The sequence below is a fragment of the Schistocerca serialis genome, chromosome 2 (assembly GCF_023864345.2).
Source record: "Schistocerca serialis cubense isolate TAMUIC-IGC-003099 chromosome 2, iqSchSeri2.2, whole genome shotgun sequence".
Taxonomy (NCBI): Eukaryota; Metazoa; Arthropoda; class Insecta; order Orthoptera; family Acrididae; genus Schistocerca; species Schistocerca serialis.
In genome coordinates, this window is record NC_064639.1 from 54,742,635 (window position 1) to 54,758,515 (window position 15,881).

A 15,881-nucleotide genomic window follows, 5' to 3' on the forward strand; every position below is an offset into this window, starting at 1 on the left:
AACAACGATAGCTTCCCGCCATCGTCTGGGAAAAGTACTGTCGGTCCAAATTCGATTATAAAGGCGAAGGAGGTAATGCAGACTATAGTCTGATAAATGCAGCAACATTTGTATGTTGATACCATCCGGTCCTCGGGGGGGAGGAGCGAGAAGAATAGAGTGCATGTTGGAGTTCCCGCATGGAGAAAACAGTATTGTAGCTTTCGCGATTTTGAGAGAAGAAAGCAAGAGGTTGCACTTCCGCTGCACGTTTGTTCGGGAGAAACGCTGGCGGGTAATTTTAAGAGCTCGAAATCGCAGCAAAGTTTTGACCCAATGAGTTAGAAATTGCGACGGGGTCCACTAATGTACCATGCGTGACAGTGAACCCAGAGACCGCGGAGAAACTAGGCGCGCCTGATAACCGTCGAATCCGACTCCAAACTTCCGAGGAGGGAGTGAAGGTGTTAAATGAGCTAGTAAAGAAGTCCCAGCTTGCCTTCTTGCTATTACGGATGATGCGACGGCACCGCGCACGGAACTGCTTATAGCGGATACAGTTGGTCAAAGTAGAATGGTGTCTGAAAACGCGAAGAGCACGTCGCCGCTCACGTATTGCGTCACAGCACGCCTCGTTCCACCAAGGAACTGGGGGGCGCCGGGGCAATTCGGAGGTGCGAGGTATTGAACGTTCTGCAGCTGTAAGAATAACGTCTGTAATATGAGTGGCATCATCAACGCTAGGAAAGTGACAGTCATCGAATGTCGCTAGAGACAAAAAAAGTGTCCAATCGGCTTGGGCAAACTTCCAGTGTCGCAGGCGCATATATGGCAGTTGTGGCTGCAATCTAAAGACACAATGAAAGTGGTCACTTGAGTGTGTATTAGCAAGGGAGAATCATTTGAAGCGCCGAGCTAGCGGAACAGTACTGGCCTAAAGATCCAAATTAGAGAAATTTGTCGTGGAGGCAGACAAAAACGTAGGGTCCCCAGTGTTGAGGCAAACAAGATCCACTTGGTGGAAGACGTCTAACAATAGTGAGCCACACAGACAAGGATGTGGAGATCCCGAAAGCGGGTGGTGGGCATTGAAGTCCTCACCTAGCAATCAAGGGGGTCGAAGCTGACCAAGAAGATGAAGGAGATCAGCTCGTGCCATTGGTGTGGACTATGGAATGTATACAGTGCAAAGAGAGAAGGTGTATCCAGAAAGGGAAAGACGGACAGCAACTGCTTGGAAGGAAGTGTTTAAGGGGATTGGGTGATAATGGAGAGTATCATGGAGAAGAATCATGAGTCCTCCATGTGCTGGAGTGCCTTCAACAGAGGGTAGATCAAATCGGACTGACTGAAAATGGGGGGAAAACAAAGTGGTCGTGGGGATGCAGCTTTGTTTCCTGAAGACAGAAGATGACCGGCGAGTAGGATCGTAAGAGGATCGACAATTCATCCCGATTGGCTCAAATGCTGCAGATATTCCAATGGATAATGGACATACAGTGGACAGAAAATGGAAGAATGTGATCAAGGTTGCCATCAACTCAACGACTGCTCAGAGCTTGTGACCGACAGCGTGGTGTGGAATTCAGCAGAAGGCAGAAGATCCTGATCCATAGGTTGTTCAGGAGCAGCTCCTGCCACCACCGATCAGCTGGTTGATCGGCTGCCAGCAGTGCGCCTTGGCGACAGAGGACGGCCGAGGACGGCTACTGCCAGGTGGTGCTGTAGATGAGACACAGCTGTGGCAGAGAAGGAGAGGAACTGGGTTTCTTACTAGCCTTCTTGGAACCAGAATGTTTAGATGAAGGAAGAACCGATGGTTGTGAAGTTGGGGTACGTAAAGAATCTTCACGAGTATGCTCTCTTTTGGAAGTCCGTGTGTCGGACTTTTGAGCTCGAGATTTAGCAGAACCCGATGAAGGGTGAGCCCTAGAGTGAGCAGGTGAAAGTGGGGAGGTTGAACGGGCGATCTTTGCACTGGCCGATCTGACGACCGTGTCACTAAAGGTGAGATCACAAGTCTGCGTGGCCGCCTCCTTTGTTGGCCGAGGAGAGGCAAGGACAGTGCTGTATTTTCCTGTCTGAGGCACAGTGGGCTTTCGACTGGAGAATAGTTTTCGAGCAACAAAGGTCGACACCTTTTCCTTCACTCTGATTTCCTGAATGAGCTTTTCGTCTTTAAAAATGGGGCAATCTCGAGAGGAAGCAGCGTGGTCACCCATACAGTTGCTGCAACAAGGGGATGGAGGTGGACAAGCACCCTCATGGGCATCCTTGCCACACGTAACACATTTGGCCGGGTTGGAACAGAACTGGCTGGTATGATTGAACCTCTGACACCGATAGCAACGCGTAGGGTTTGGGACGTAGGGGCGAACGGAAATTATCTCGTAGCCCCCTTTTATGTCCGATGGGAGTTGAACTCTGTCAAATGTCAAGAAGACAGTACGGGTTGGAACGAAGTTCGTGTCAACCCTTTTCATGACTCTACGAACAGCCGTTACGCTCTGGTCAGACAGGTAGTGTTTAATTTCCTCGTCGAACAATCCATCGAGGGAGTGGGTATAAACGACTCCACGTGAGGAATTTAAAGTGCGGTGTGCTTCCACCCGGACAGGGAAGGTGTGTAGCAGTGAAGTACACAGCAATTTTTTGTGCCTGGAGGGCAATGACTGTTTCTAACAACAAGGTGCCATTTCGTAATCTGGAACAGGACTTTACAGGACCTGCAATTGCGTTGACACCTTTCTGAATAATGGAAGGGTTGACCGTGGAAAAGTCGTGACCTTCGTCAGACCGAGAAACAACAACGAACTGTGGCAACGATGGAAGAACTGTCTGTGGCTGAGACTCACTGAACTTACGCTTGTGAGCAGACATAGTAGAAGATGAGGAAACCATTGCGGAAGTATCCCCCATGATTACCGGCGTCTCCGATGGCGCGCTCCTCCCTTGTGGGGGCCCTCTCTGAGGGCGCTCCCACCTTAGGTGATTGTTCACACCTCAGGTCACACCTACCGAGAAATGGGCGGAGGGACCAATCGGCACTTTCGGAAGGTATCAGCTCAGGTAATCACCTCTCCCTGGGCCTGGTCGTTACCAGGGGGTACGTACATGTCCTACCTGTCCACCCGGGGCAGGGAATAACGCATTACCCCGTCACCGGCTACGCACGAAAATGCGTGGGTCAGCCTTCAGACACGCACAGGCAGGAAAAAAAAGAGGGAAAACAAAGAAAGGGAAAGGAAAGAAGAGAGGTCTCAAACGCCACAGTGGAAAAAAGGGTAAAGAGAAGAGGTAAGGAAAAGAGAAGGACAAAGGAAGGCTGAAGACATGCAAGCAGAGAAAGCGAAGAATGTGTTACATTTTCAAGCGTCTGGCTCCGGACGTAGGCACAAAACATACTCCCAGAGGGGGAGAAACGGAAGGAATGAGGCGGTCGTGAGGGGTGGGGGGGGGGGGGGGGGTGGGGGGGGGGGGGGGGGGGAAGGGTGGGGAAGGATGCGGGAAAGGAAGGTATGCAGCCCGGAAAGGAAGGAGGGCCACATTAGCTCGGGGTCCCGTGCTCGCTGCGCAAAAGTTGTGGACCCCCCTGGGGGGAATATAATGAATGTTTAACAGTGATTACAAAATATAAAAATTAAAACATAATTATATAGCACTTCATTTTTCAATGTGTGCCTGCTGCAGTGATATGTCTAATGAATTCAGCTGTTCTTTTGCTTCAGATTGTTCCACATCCCTCTCAATTCCCTGTACTGTACTGCCTGTTCCAGAGCACTAGACAGTGACAATTTTTATCCATTTTCCACTTAAAGAGCATAGCTTTCATTCTAGTATACCCTGTTTGGAGTCCCTTCAAGTGACTATGGTTTCCTCGAAGTGTCAGACTGGATCTGTCTAGGGCATATAGTTGTGGTTCTGAAACAATGCCCATGCAGATCTTCACTGTACTTTCAAATCATAGGTGGTGGAATGTGGTTCCAGATAGATTTCTTAGATTTAAGCCTACTATGGGCTAAGGAGCTCAATCTATTACCTGTTGGCAGATCTCCAAAGACTGAGATATGGAAGATCTTGTTCTATCCCAATCACCTGTAGCTGTTGCCTAAAGTGAGGGGGCAACAATATTCGAGAGAACTGTAGCCATGGAAGAGACGCGAGTTTGGCCATTCTAGATATTAGCGTACTTTTATTGTTAAGACATATCTACATGTTTAACAAGACAGCTTCTCCTCCATACACAAGAGCAATAATCAGCAACACTATCTAGCAATGCTTGTGCTGCTATGCGCATTGTCTTTGCAAGTGCTCCCCAACTCTTACCAGAAATTTTTCTAGTCTAAGCTGTTTCTGATTTTCAATGTTTCTTGCGTGGTTTCAAGTTGCTCTTTAAAGGTGAGAAAGATCTATGTACGCTCCGGGAAATTTTAAAAACTGACCGTCCTTTACCTTTCTTCCACAACAGAATACATTTAGTTCTCTATTTGCAGTTTGACTGCTCAGATGACAACAGCACACTTCTGTTTTCTGGAGCATGGGGGGGGGGGGGGGTGAGTGGGGTTGGGGGGGGGGGGACACAACCTCCATTTCTTACGATATTTGGTTACGTATCTATATTTACTGAATATCTGCTTGCATTGTGCACAGTTTGCTATCACCATGCACCCAGCACAAAGGAGAGCTGTTGGTGGAAATGGTATCTTCTACAGTAGGCTAGGTTACAGGTAAATAAGCTGAAAGTGTTTGTCCACAAGAGCAGAGTCTCTCTCTGTGGGGGACAGTAATCCGACACAATTGGGCTTCCAAGACAGCTGGACTCCTGCACGTTAGGAAGTATGTAGACGGTAGGAGCATGGGAATGGTAGGGGTGGGGCAGAAGATAGACACAGGACAGAGGTTCTGGGAAGGGCCTAAGAATTTGATGAGGGATTAGTGATCTTGCTGAATTTCTGGAATGGGTTTTTTTTTTTTTTTTTTTTTTTTTTGTGGTTTTAGGGCGCACAACTTCAACGGTCATTAGTGCCCAGACTACGGGAGGAATGCACCGCGAGTCACAAGTTTAAAACAGCAACGAAACAGAAAACACGATAAAAGACAGACTGACAGGCATACGATTAAAAAAGGAAAACAGCAGAATCAAATGTCCTTTGAGAGGGTTGTCAAATTGATAAAATGAAGAACGCGAGCAGCAGCTCGTGGGTCATCCGCTAAAATGGCTTCTACAGTACACGGCAGGCCAAGATCAAGACGCAGGGTGTTAAAATCTGGACAGACCGTTAAAATATGGCAGACTGTCAGCAATTGCCCACAGGGGCAGAACGGCGCCGGCGCAGCAGTCAGCAGATGGCGATGGCTGAACCGGCAGTGGCCAATTCGTAACTGGGCCAAAACGACCTCCTCCCGCCGAGAAGGGCGTGAGGAGGACGTCCAAGCCACGGGAAGAGGTTTCAGGGCCCGAAGTTTGTTGTCGGTAAATGCAGCCCAATCGGCATGCCACTGCGATAAAATGCGCCGACAAATTACTCTGCTGCAATCTGACGAAGGGAAACAACAAGATGCTGTCCGAGGCTGGAGGACCGCAGCCTTGGCCGCGGCATCTGCAGCTTCGTTCCCAGGGATACCGACATGGCCAGGAACCCACATAAAGCTAACCGGAGAACCGACGTCCACCAGCTGCTGAAGAGAGCGTTGGATCCGGTGCACGAAAGGGTGAACCGTGTACGGATCACTGAGGCTCTGGATAGCGCTCAGGGAATCGGAGCAGATGACATATGCAGAATGTCGGTGGCGGTAGATGTAAAGGACAGCCTGGTAGAGGGCAAAGAGCTCAGCTGTGAAGACCGAACAAAGGCCATGGAGCCGGTATTTGAAACTTTGTGCCCCGACAATAAAGGAACAACCAACCCCGTCATTGGTCTTAGAGCCATCTGTATAAATGAAGGTCATATTCATGAACTTCGAACGAAGTTCGATAAAACGGAAGTGGTAGACTGAACCGGGGGTAACCTCCTTCGGGAGCGAGCAGAGGTCAAGGTGGACGCGAACCTGAGCCTGGAGCCAAGGTGGCGTGTGGCTCTCGCCCACTCGAAAGGTTGCAGGGAGTGAAAAATTAAGGTGTTGAAGGAGGCGACGAAAGCGAACTCCAGGGGGTAGCAGGGCAGAGACATACAACCCGTATTGACTGTCGAGAGAGTCATCAAAAAAGGAACGATAAGACGGGTGGTCGGGCATTGCCAGTAGCCGACAGGCATACCGACAAAGCAATATATCACGCCGGTAGGTAAGTGGCAACTCACCAGCGTCAGCATGAAGACTCTCGACGGGACTAGTATAAAACGCTCCGATCGCAAGTCGTTAACCCCGATGTTGTATGGAGTTGAGGTGGCGTAAGATGGATGGCCGTGCAGAGGAGTATACGAAGCTCCCATAATCCAGCTTGGAGCGGACGATCGACCGATACAGACGAAGCAGGACGGTTCGATCCGCTCCCCACGACATACCACTGAGAACACGAAGGACATTTAGAGAACGGGTACAACGGGCAGCCAAATATGACACATGTGGAGACCAACTAAGTTTCCTGTCAAATGTAAGACCTAAAAATTTTGTTGTCTCCACGAATGGGAGAGCAACGGGACCGAGTCGTAAGGACGGTGGGAGAAACTCTTTGTAGCGCCAGAAGTTAATACAGACCGTCTTCTCGGCAGAAAAACGGAAGCCATTGGCGACACTCCAGGAGTAAAGACGGTCAAGAGAACGCTGAAGACAGCGCTCCAGGAAACACGTACGCTGCGCGCTGCAATAGATGGTAAAATCGTCTACGAAAAGGGAGCCTGATACACCAGCTGGGAGGCAATCCATTATTGGATTGATCGCTATGGCGAAGAGAGCGACGCTCAAAACTGAGCCCTGTGGCACCCCATTCTCCTGGTGAAAAGTGTCTGACAGGACAGAACCCACACGTACCCTGAACTGTCGATCCATTAAAAAGGAACGAATAAAAAGAGGGAGGCGACCGCGAAGGCTCCATGTATGCATGGTGCGGAGAATGCCCGCCTTCCAACAGGTGTCGTAAGCCTTCTCCAAATCAAAGAACACAGCCGCGGTTGGGCGCTTCCGCAAGAAGTTATTCATAATGAAGGTCGATAAGGTAACCAGATGGTCAACAGCAGAGCGGCGCCTACGAAATCCACATTGTACATTAGTAAGTAGGCGTCGAGACTCGAGCAGCCAAACCAATAGAGAGTTAACCATTCGCTCTATCACTTTACAGACACAGCTGGTAAGCGAGATGGGTCGATAACTGGAAGGCAAGTGCTTGTCCTTCCCCGGCTTAGGAATCGGGACAACAATAGACTCGCGCCAGCATGCGGGAACATGTCCCTCAATCCAGATGCGATTGTATGTACGAAGAAGAAAACCTTTACCCGCAGGAGAAAGGTTCTTCAGCATCTGAATATGAATAGAATCAGGCCCTGGAGCGGAGGACCGTGATCGGCCAAGTGCGTTTTCGAGTTCCCGCATGGTGAATGGGGCATTATAACTTTCACAATTCGAGGAGCGGAAGTTAGGTGGCCTAGCCTCCTCTGCCTGTTTGCGGGGGAGGAAGGCAGGGTGGTAATGAGCGGAGCTCGAAACCTCGGCGAAAAAGCGGCCGAAGGCATTGGAGACATCCTCAGGGGCCACAAGGACGTCATTCGCGACCGTCAAGCCAGAAACTGGTGAGTGGACCTTAGTGCCAGATAGCCGGCGCAGGCTACCCCAGACAACAGAAGAAGGAGTAAAGCTGTTGAAGGTGCTTGTGAAAGCAGCCCAGCTGGCTTTCTTGCTTTCTTTAATAACACGACGACACTGAGCACGTAATCGTTTATAATTGATACAATTCGCCACTGTAGGGTGGCGTTTAAAGGTGCGTAAAGCACGTCGTCGAGCACGTAAAGCGTCTCTACATGCTGCAGTCCACCAGGGGACCGGTACGCGACGTGGAGAAGAAGTAGGGTGAGGGATGGAATATTCAGCAGCAGCGAGAATGACGTCCGTGAGGTGTGCGACCTGACGATCGCAGCTTGTGAAGGTTTGATCCTGAAAGGTCGCCCTGGAAGAGAAGAGCCCCCAGTCTGCCCTGGAGATGGTCCAACTAGAGGAGCACGGAGAGGGGGTATGCTGCAGGAGATGGATAACACACGGGAAGTGGTCGCTCGAATATGTATCAGAAAGTGCATACCACTCAAACCGGCGTGCAAGTTGGGGAGTACATATAGAGAGGTCTAAATGGGAATAGGTGTGAGATGTGTCCGAAAGAAAAGTAGGGGCGCCAGTATTGAGGCAGACAAGATTGAGCTGGTTGAAAAGGTCTGCTAACAGGGAGCCCCTCGGGCAGGATGCTGGAGAGCCCCAAAGGGGATGGTGGGCATTGAAGTCTCCAGTTAACAAAAATGGTGCAGGTAGCTGAGCAATAAGTTGCATCATGTCTGCCCTGGTAACGGCAGATGACGATGGAGTGTAAACGGTACAAATGGAAAATGTAAAAGTGGGGAGAGTAATGCGGATGGCTACTGCCTGCATGCCGGTGTGCAACGTGATGAGAACGTAGTAAATATCATCCCGGACCAGCAACATAACCCCTCCATGGGCCGGGGTACCTACCACAGGGGGTAGGTCAAAACGCACAGAGGTGTAGTGTGCCAAGGCAATTTGACCACAAGGGCGTAGCTTCGTTTCCTGGAGGGCTACGACGAGCAGACGGTGCAAGCGGAGCAGCAACTTCAAGTCCTCTCGGTTGGAGCGAATGCTGCGAATATTCCAGTGAATAAGTGCCATCGTAAGAAGAAAAGGAAGACTAAAGAAGGGGTCACCTCGAAGGCCGCTGAGGGCCTGGCTTCGAGCGAGCACTGCCGCCGCTATCAGTAGGCGGACAGTCATCGTCCATGGGGTCTATAGGTTCATCGGCCATCTTGGGAAGATGGCCGGGAGGGGGAGCTTCCTCCGCCGGTGAACGGCCAGATGTTCGGCTACCAGCGGTGCGGCCAGGCGAAACGGATGACGGCCTGGGGCGGCAACCGCTGGGTGGCGCAGGAGAAGAAATGCGCCGTGGCGGAGAAGGAGAACTATGCTTCCTATGAGCCTTCTTGGAAGGACGTTTGGTGGAAGTACCGGTCGAAGGCTGGGAGGTCGAGGTACGTAGGAAGTCTGCACGGGACGGTTCCTTCTTAAAGGCACCGTGCATCTGACTTCTGGGTCTTCATCTTGGCAGAAGCTGATGAAGGTGCTTGGGTCTGAGGGGTGACGGGAGGAAGAGGAGACGTCGACCGGGCGATCTTAGCACTGGCCGAACGGACGACCGTGGTGCTGAAGGTCAGATCACATGTCTGGGTTGCCACCTCCCTGGTAGTCCGAGGAGAGGCGAGGACAGTACTGTATTTCCCCGCTGGGAGCAGCGTGGGCTTCCTACTAGCTAATAGCTTGCGAGCAGCCGAGGTGGACACTTTCTCTTTGACCCGAATTTCTTGGATACATCGTTCGTCCTTGTAGACAGGACAGTCACGGGAGGATGCGGCATGGTCACCCTGACAGTTCACACAACGAGGAGACGGAAGTGGACAGTCACCCTCATGGGCATCCCTGCCACAAGTGACACATTAAGCCGCATTGGAACAAGACTGTTGAGTGTGATTGAAACGCTGACACTGGTAACAGCGCGTAGGTGTCGGGACATAGGGGCGAACAGAAATAACCTCGTAGCCCGCCTTGATGCGCGATGGCAGCTAAACACTATCTAAGGTCAAGAAAAGTGTCCGGGTCGGTACAAGGTCATTGTTGACCTTTTTCATGACCCTATGGACAGCCGTCACGCCCTGCTCAGCGAGGAAAGATTGAATCTCCTTGTCAGTCAGTCCGTCGAGGGAGCTAGTATAGACCACACCACGAGACGAATTCAAAGTTCGGTGAGCCTCCACCCGCACAGGGAACGTGTACAGGAGTGTGGCCCGAAGCAGTTTTTGTGCCTGAAAGGCGCTCTCAGTTTCTAGTAATAAGGTACCGTTACGCAACCTGGTACAAGATTTGACAGATCCGGCTATGGCATCTACACCCTTCTGGATAACGAAAGGATTGACAGAGGAAAAATCCTTTCCGTCCTCAGATCGAGAAACGACGAGAAACTGTGGGGCAGGCGGTAGTACTTTTGTCACTGATGGCTGGTCACGTTTCCGTTTTTGGGCAGAAGTCGAGACAGATGGAGTGAAATCCATTGCGGAGGAACCCCCCATGATTGCCAGCGTCTCCGATGGCGCGCTCCTTCCTTGTGGGGACCCTCTCAGAGGGCACTCCCGCCTTAGGTGAATGTTTACACCTCAGGTCACACCTCCCGAGAACCAGACGGAGGCACCAATCGGCATGGTCAGAAGGTATCAGCTCAGGCAATCACCCCTCCCCGGGCCTGGCCTTTACCAGGGGGTACGCGCGTGCCTTACATGTCTACCCAGGGCGGGGAATTACGCGTTACCCCGTCACCGGCTACGCATGCAACCGCGTGGGTCGGCCTTCAGGCACGCACAGGGAGGAAGGAAGAAAAGGAGGAGAGAGAGAGGGAGAGAGAGGACAGACTGTCTCAAACGCCGAGGCGGAGACCTGAGAAGGCAAGGAGGAGAAGGCAAGGAGGAGAAGGCAAGGAGGAGAAGGCAAGGAGGAGAAGGCAAGGAGGAGAAGGCAAGGAGGAGAAGGCAAGGAGGAGAAGGCAAGGAAAGAGTAAGGAAGACTGAGATGGGAAAGAGCAAAGAAAGGAACCTACCAAAGGAAGGAAGGAAGAAACGAGAAGTGAAAAAGCAAAATGACCGCAAATAGAGGTCGTGGAACCGTCCGTCTCCGGATGCAGGCGCCAACGACCCCCTTGAGGGGGTGGGACTCCTTTTAGTCGCCTCTTACGACAGGCAGGGGTACCTCGGGCCAATTCTAATCCCCGGACCCGCAGGGGGGTGGAATGGGGTTACTGTGGCAGGGTTTCTAGGCGGACAATTTCATGGCTTGTGGAGTTCGGCCACGAGGCAATCCCCGTGGCTCATAAACACTATGGTGGATCCTTTGTCAGCAGGTATGATTGTAAGGTCAGGACCAGTTTTTACATGGTGGATTGGGATTCTTTCTGAAGATTTAAGGTTGGCTTCCATGTTGAGGGATTTGGGGAATGATGATCAGGCAAAGATCAAGGTTAGGAAATTCTGGAAGGTTAACAGAGGCTAATTTGGGGCAGTGGGGGTGGATCAGAGTTACTTGGAGGGCTGAACTGAGTCAGGCAGGCTTCAATTTTGGTTTTGGATTGAGTCTGATTGGTAGGGTTGGTGACAAAATTGTTTCCCCTGTAGGAACCAGGAGAAGGAGATAAGGTTTTTAACAAGCACAGCATGACTGAATTTAGGAGTGCGGCAATATGAAAGGCCTTTGGAAAGGCTAAAATTTTTATGGGAGACACACTTGGAGGAACAGTTCACGACTGTTTCATATCTGTTTAGCTTCTGGATTCTGTATGGCGGTGGGTGAGAGTTTAAGAACACGAAAGAACAGTATGTTTAAAATCAAACCAGCCAGTGGAGAAAGAAAGAGTGATTAACACTGAGCATTAAAATATTATATGTTGAAAAGAGGGCTCAGTACACGGAACAGAGGACTAATACAACGTAGCAGTGAAATTACATTAGAGAACACTGTAAAATTCAAACCTGTATTATGTGGAAGGCCAAACATATGTATTATGCAAAAGAAATTAGCAGGTTATTGGCTTGTGATAAAAAGTGAGAAAAATAGGAACATAAAATCAAAATGAGCAAGAATATGACAGTCCTCTGGTAATGGTTGCAGCCTCAGATTTCAATAATTTTTTTCACTATAGCTGAAAAACACGGAACCGTAATAAACTCCCACAGAAACCCTACAGCTAACAAATCATTTAAACTCACACCAAACATATGGCAGTTGAGTTGAGTATTTATTTGGTTTTTATTTGTTCCTATTAATTAGATTATAAATAATCTCAAAGGCTCTCAGTCCTCTAGATATGACAGTGTATAAAATCAGATTTTAAAATCATGTGCAGACTTAATCACTCAACTATTCTGCTATCCGTGTAATCAATGAAAACTAGTGTAACTGAAGCACATGATAGTGATTTCAATCCACAAAAGTAGAGAGAGGACACTAATATCGAAGTATTGGTCCCTCTCTCTGCTGTCCGTATTCTCAAAGATATTCGAGAGACTAGAGTAAGATAGGAGCTATAGCCAATCGACACCTACACCAGCTTTAGTATAGGATTCTCCACAGAGAGCTATATTTAGTGTAACAGATGAAATTCTGTGAAAACTGTATTTTAGGAAGTACCCAATGGGGGTCTCTGACAAAAAGGAATATTCTGTACAATTCACCAGCTTAACAGCTCTTTTCAAACATTGATAATTTATATGGAATTATAAGCACATAATTAAAAAAAAAAATATGTATTCAACAACTTGTTATGTAACTCAGTACAACTGAATGTTAATGCTAGGTTAACAAACTAGATTTTATGAAATCCCTAAAACTCAGATTTACCAATTTTTCCACCGAGAATTCCAGGTTTCCCAGAAGAATCAACACCCTGAAAAATAACTCAGACGGAGAAAGTGTTAAATATAGAGGCCCTCTGTGCTTGATCCTCTGGCCACTGATTTTATTGATCTACATTAGTGCTCTAACAATTACAATTACTAACAGAGTAAAAATAGCCAAGTTTACTGATGATCCAAGTATTCTGATCACAGAGCCGAACTCAACAATGCAGGAGTCACTTATCAAATACACCAATGGTCCACAGCAAATAGCCTAACAATTTTTCGGAAGCTAATGTCATCCTGTTTCAGGGAACAAATAAAATACTTCAAGTTCCAGAAATGGATATTAACAATCAGAATATTAATGTATGGAAGTGAAACATGGACAATAAATAGTTTAGACAAGAAGAGAATAGAAGCTTTCGAAATGTGGTGCTACAGAAGAATGCTGAAGATTAGATGGGTAGATCACGTAACTAATGAGGAGGTATTGAGTAGAATTGGGGAGAAGAGGAGTTTGTGGCACAACTTTACTAGAAGAAGGGATCGGTTGGTAGGACATGTTCTGGAGCATCAAGGGATCACCAATTAGTATTGGAGGGCAGCGTGGAGGGTAAAAAATCATAGAGGGAGACCAAGAGATTAATACACTAAGCAGATTCAGAAGGATGTAGGCTGCAGTACGTACTGGGAGATGAAGACGCTTCCACAGGATAGAGTAGCATGGAGAGCTGCATCAAACCAGTCTCAGGACTGAAGACAACAACAACAAAATTCCTAGACATCTAGATGGACAGTCTCTTTAGATGGAAAGAGCAAATTGATCAGCTGGTCACGAAATTTAGCCTAGCATCCTCTAATCTGAGAACTATTTTGTACTTTGTTGTCATATTTTGCAGGTTTCAATTCCATGCTCTCCTATGGTATAATCTTATGTGGAAATGTTGCAGGAGTTTTTAAACTTCAAAAATGAGCCATGAGATTAATATATAGGGCCCCTAACAAACTACAGGGGGCCCTTCATATCTCTCAGGATACTTACTACAACAACTCAATATACGTACACACTGATTATGTTTGTAGTCAGCAACAGGGAATTATTTCAGACAAATTGTGACACATAATGACAAGATAAGTGAAAAACTTTTACCAAGAATCTACATTTCTCTCAAAGTACACAAGGGAGTTACTGGGTCAGATGTAAGAGTAAGCGGAAATACGGAAGCGTCCGATCCCACCGGTCTGCTTTGACCCATGACGTCACAAATATGGCGGAAACAAAAACAAACACACACACTTTCCACAAGAAGCCTAATGACACTAACAATAAGCTTCCCATCAACATAAAAATTAGTGTCAAAGCATCCTTAAGTTATAATGTTAGAACAAACCAGTTTGGTGAAAACACTCTTGAAAGAAAAAAAGTACTTCTGTCACAAAAAGCTTGGAACTTTAAGATAAATTATTATAAAATGTTAATTTATGTATGTCAGTAGGATAAAAATTTGGACTTTCATATATTCCACCGTTTTAAACTTTCCCTTAAACTGTTAGGCCTGCCAATGATTGTAATATTTTATGGAACCAATTGTTCTCAGAAAAATAAAATATAACTTACGACATATTATGATATCTAAAGTGCCCATGTAATACTACATTATTTCACTTTATCTGTCCTATATTATTATTAATCTAATTAATAGGAACAAATAAAAACCAAATAAATACTCAACTCAACCGCCATATGTTGCTTACTTCACAAACATTAAATATGCAAGGCACAAAATCCATGCAATGAAGGAGATAACTCATAAAATCAACCTATGATGAAAATTGTATTTATCTTACTGAGTAATTAAACCTACAATAAACATACTACACAAATGTCTTTTAGGAGTAATTTAGTTTGCGTTAACATAGTAGCGGATCCTATGGAGACCACTACGGCGCTACACATAATAATCAGAGAAATGAATACGAAATATGAACGGAAGTTTATCTGAAGCCCGGTAAAATACCGTGGATACGTATTCGTGCAAACGAAAACTTGGTTAGGTAGACTTGTCATTATCATTCGTGTTTTGAAGAAAATGCTGTGTAGTGAGTTCCTACGTATTTTCCATACCACAAGTGCTGATCACAATAGAAAACAATGTTAATGCATTTCTAGTTTACCTGGGTACAGTACTGGTAAAATTAGGCTTCCGCGTTTTAAAATGATTTGTTGGGCTTTACTTTCATGACAGCCTTGATAATGTCGCCTCACCTGCAGTAATGTGTGCGCAGTATCTTCTCCAACTCTTTTTACACGTGTCACGTAATTCTATTTTACATTCGTAGCTCAACCCCACTTCAATTAACCGGCCCACCACATGTTGACATGTTCATATAGTCCGTCAAACCAAGTTGACACTCGGCGCAATGGCTGATGGGAGCGACCATAGGGGATCCTAACTATCGATACTACCCATTTAACTTTTTTTTAAATTTTACTGCTTGTTGAAAAATGCAGTTATTACAACTGTTTATTAAGCCTAATGATGAAAGTTAAATCTTAAGTATACAGCCAGAGATTTGTGTCTGCTCGGTGCAGGTAACAGGTTATTACACTGTTAATTTAGAAGCCATGCTGACTCCTAGCAACGGCATCTACGTTTTTGAAGTGTTTCCCCACAGTTCACTTTTCTATGCAACATGTTTAGAACACTACAAAATATTGTGGTCCTGCTCTCTGCCGTCTTTTGGATGTTGGCTGTATGTGGAAGAATATATCACTCATATCCTACAGAGATGCACATTCAAACAGGCATGTCCCAACCTTATACGAATTGTGAATTGTGGTTCGTTAGTATCGTAACGTACATGATCTAAATCATTTGACTCAGGTACAGGTGACATGGCAAAACTGCAATAAAATTAATTCCACCTTAAGCATATAACAACTGATGGTAACAAACAGTGTCATAATACAATCTAACACTTAATTATCCTTGCTCAAATTATCATTTTATCCTCCACAAATTCTTCTCTTGAACAGTAGCACTTCTCCCACAGATTCTGCTGTAGCCCTGTTTTCAAAACGTCTGGGTCCTATTAAATATGTTTTTGCTCATTAACTTGTTATTATATAGAAGATGGCGGAAAGGTTCAAATGGCTCTGAGCACTATGGGACTCAACTGGTGAGGTCATTAGTCCCCTAGAACTTAGAACTAATTAAACCTAACTAACCTAAGGACAACACAAACATCCATGCCCGAGGCAGGATTCGAACCTGCGACCGTAGCGGTCTTGCGGTTCCAGACTGCAGCGCCTTTAAC

At 47.1% G+C, this 15,881-nt stretch overlaps 1 protein-coding gene across 1 annotated transcript in view; it reads right to left on the reverse strand.

Annotated features, from left to right (window-relative positions):
- The window catches only part of LOC126456755 (uncharacterized), a 190,858-nt gene extending 175,871 nt beyond the window's left edge, over window positions 1–14,987 (reverse strand). The window contains exon 1 of the mRNA XM_050092501.1: window positions 14,830–14,987. The gene's annotated coding sequence lies outside the window, so the exon portion shown is untranslated. The remainder of the gene's footprint in view (window positions 1–14,829) is intronic.
- Window positions 14,988–15,881: the final 894 nt, after the last annotated feature.